The following is a 3,942-nucleotide window of genomic DNA, read 5'->3' as shown; positions in this document are numbered from 1 at the left end:
CAGCTGTATAGACGGTGTAGAGGATGGGCCGATGGGAGGATGGTAGTATCCCATGATGAGGCCGAAAAGACCACTACTAAATCATAATCATAGCTAGCAATCAATCGCCAGAGCAAGCCCACCCGTTCCCTGGGCACACAGTAAATAAATCACAAGGAAAATCAATCACACGAAACCAAGTGCACCTAGTTTTCATCACAAACTAAGGATAGTATCATCTCCAGTTTCATAAAACATTTTGGTCCAAAATGGGTACGATTTCATCAGAACCAAAAAAATTTACTGATATTCATTGTTTTCTTAAATTCTAATCAAATCATTCAATTTAATTTCGACACAAATATCGGAATGCTAAAGAACTGAATTATATAAATAGTGTTTATATTATTTTACCCACATCTACTCATTTTTTTTCAGGATAAGTGGCTCTTAGATTATATAACTGTTATAACCTAAAATTAACTAATCTATTGGTGCGTTAATGTAACCGACTCAAGTTCTTAGAATGTTATAATAGTCTCTACAAGATTGCCAAACCATATAGTATAAGAGCCCAAGAGAAGAAAAAAGGCAGTTATTTCACCCCAATTTTTTTAGTAATTTAGTAAAAACCATGTATAATTACTAGTCTAAATTGATGAGTCTACCAAGTCTAGGTAGTGGGAATAAAAAATGGCCCCTGTTTCAAAACGTTAAAAAAAACAATTTTTCATTCAACAGCACTAGAAAATCTAAGATAACATAATTTAAAGTGGAGTAAATTTGCTAAAATATGATACCTAATAGAGCTATTTATGTTCATTAATATATACACTATAGCATTTTAAAAAGCAACATTTCATAAAAAATGCTCTGAAAAATTAGAAGTAAGTGAATTTATTTTGATAAATCTATATTTCAAAAACCGTTGAACGTACATATATCAACTACCATTCAAAATAAAGGTAATTAAACCTAACATAACAACTAAAGTTTTTTTTCGTACCCTCCATTGAAAAAATAAGGAATAAATAAGTACAAAGATGTCAGTTGAAAGTGAAGAAGCTAACTACTGATTTCTCAGTACATTTTTTTATCCCGCCCTCTTGAGGAACACTAGCGGATTGAAAATAGAGGGATGAATAGGAACCATTGTGGTTTAATTGGAATAATCTATTAGTAAGAAAGGAACGGATGAGGATAACTATATGAATTTTTTCCTGACACCACGAATTCGTTTGAGATTTCTTTATAATGGAGCTTCACTTTTTATTTTATTTTGCAATGATATGTTTTTTTCAGATATAAAGAGTTATGTCTGCTTAAGCGACGATATATTAAAAGGATGATACAAATTCAATAACTATTATTTCTTACTTATGTGTATTTAATAGACTCAAAGATAACTAATTGTTTTTTTTATTTGTACAACGTTTAATTGTTTCCTTATATATAAATTGAGTAGTTTACCGTATAAACATTTCAAATTTAATTGTTTTAATATTCATTTAATATTAATATTTTCATATACTATAAAGCTTTTTATTGATATTAATTTTACACATTGCGCTATATTTTCAATTTTCACAGTCTGCACGATAGGTTGGTCCCTCAGACAATGTGATATGTATATATCTCACATTTTGGGGTTTTGAACTAATTTGTTTATTTGTGTAGATGAAATAATCAAAATAGATAAGTAAAATATAAATTCATTTTATTCAATGTATGATTTGATATGTAGAGGCTGTATTAAAGGTAGAAGTAGAGTAGGGTTAGTTGCTTGCAAGGCGTTTTCAGTATTTTTCTAAAGAATCCACCGAGCCAGGCGAAAAGCCCTGAACATTGAAGGAGGTAGAGGAGTAAATCAGTAGGCTAGAGGGTAGGTTAACAGTTCTACTTGAATTAGACTGGCTAGAACTGTGGACAGACAGCTGTCAGCTATATTAGTTCCCGGGACGAGATAGTCGGACTTGTATGGTTGATGAAATAGATAACAGTTGCTGGGATAAATTAGACAGGCTAGAGCTGTGGACAGACAGCTGTCAGCGATACTAGGTGCCGGGACGATTCCTACGGACTTGTATGGTTGATGAAATAGTAACAGTTGCTGGGATGAATTAGTAACAGTTGCTGGGATGAATTAGACTGTCTAGAACTGTGGACAGACAGCTGTCAGCGATACTAGTTTCTGGGACGAGTCAGACGGACTTGTATGGTTGATGGTGCCGGGACGATTCCTACGGACTTGTATGGTTGATGAAATAGGTAACAGTTGCTGGGATGAATTAGACTGTCTAGAACTGTGGACAGACAACTGTCAGCGATACTAGTTTCTGGGACGAGTCAGACGGACTTGTATGGTTGATGAAATAGGTAACAGTTGCTGGGATGAATTAGACTGTCTAGAACTAGGTTCTGTTGGAACTTAAAACTTTCTTGTTGATTAATTTTAAATGTAAATAACACTACCACATTTAATATTTTCTAGTTAGGATTGCTGCGAATTATTATTAGTCGCAGAACTTAAATATTTTTTTAATCCACACATACGTAATAAAATGATTAGATAAGGAATTTAATATTGTAGAATATATTCAGTTTAGTTCGTTAGTTTATAACATGTTAAGGTACGCCATTATTTTTACTGTCACCTGCGCCTGTGTTTTAGCTTTCAAGATCCCTTTTTTTGGTGACGTCAATAATGAAACAACAGAGCCTACTCCACTGCCCGAGATAACAGGTCAAGGTTCTTTTGTATTTCAAATTTAAGAAATTGATACCTTATAATAACTTTATTCTTTTAAATGCTAGGATATCCAACCGATCATTTAGTAGAAGAGCCGAAGAGATTGTTATTTCACCCCAATTTTTGATTTTTTAAATAAAAACTATAAATAATTAATAATCAAAATTGATGAGTCTGTCAAGTATAGTTAGCAGGTGTTGAAAATGGAGGCTGTTTCCACATTGAAATAATTAATTTATCATTTGAAGCTCCATATCGTTAGAACTACCTACAACACTTTAAGTGCTAAGAACCCCTGGGAAGATAATGTTGGAAACTACCCCATGGCACACTAAGATAGCTATAATTTAAGTGCTGATAGACGGTAGTACATCGATTGTTTCCTGAGATATAGTTTACTCAAAATAAATTGACTAACTAGTTATTTTTCGTTATTTTGTTACCAAATGTTGTTTTTAAAAATAAAATGTTAATGTTGTATTAGATTTTCATGTGTTATAACCTATAGGTAGTATAAAGGTATGAAACTCGGAAGGAAAATTATTTTTTCTGATGTTTTGAAACAGCCACCATTATGTATTCCCACTAACTATACTTGGCAGGTTAATCAATTTTGTCTAGAGATTATACAGAGTTTTTAATTCAAGTAATATAAAGTTAGAGAGAAATAACTGATTTTTTTTTTTTTTTTTAACCAGGCTCTTGTACTAAGAAGGTTATAAATTAAACCATTCCAAAAAAAGTTGACTACAGTCTCTGCTGTGGCCTAGCTAAAATTAAATCAAATAAGAAGGAGTAATTTTTTCTTTGGGAACAAATTCGAAAACCTATTTTCTCGTTTGAATTGATTCAATAAACTTACCTTTGAATTGCGTAAGTCAATTTTTCAGAACAATTTTAGATATATAGTTTAATACAATAAAAATAAAAGAGAAGGAATATTAAACAAATAATATACAAAAATGTAAAATAAACAAAATGATATCAACAGAATTCGAAGATGATATTAGTGTGTTACTGTAGTATAGTATATAGTACATAAGTAAATCTTATACGTTACACCCTGTCATCAGCGATATTAAACACAGTTATCCTCTGAGATAATAAATTAGCTACTACAGTGATTTTATTTAGATACTAATATATATCTAGAACTGTGGACAGACAGCTGTCAGCGATACTAGTTTCTGGGACGAGTCAGACGGACTTGTATG

The 3,942-nt window shown here is 31.9% G+C and overlaps 1 long non-coding RNA gene across 2 annotated transcripts in view; it reads left to right on the top strand.

Moving 5' to 3' along the window:
- The first annotated feature begins 2,580 nt into the window (after nucleotides 1-2,580).
- Nucleotides 2,581-3,942, top strand: part of LOC136797068 (uncharacterized) — a 29,433-nt gene continuing 28,071 nt past the window's right edge. For both annotated transcript variants that reach the window (XR_010844869.1, XR_010844868.1), the window contains exon 1: nucleotides 2,581-2,722. This is a non-coding gene — a long non-coding RNA (uncharacterized lncRNA). The remainder of the gene's footprint in view (nucleotides 2,723-3,942) is intronic.

The sequence above is a fragment of the Halyomorpha halys genome, unplaced genomic scaffold (genome assembly GCF_000696795.3).
Source record: "Halyomorpha halys isolate HHAL.00 unplaced genomic scaffold, Hhal_1.1 Scaffold236.1, whole genome shotgun sequence".
NCBI classification, from domain to species: Eukaryota; Metazoa; Arthropoda; class Insecta; order Hemiptera; family Pentatomidae; genus Halyomorpha; species Halyomorpha halys.
This window is presented reverse-complemented; position numbering and strand designations above follow the sequence as displayed.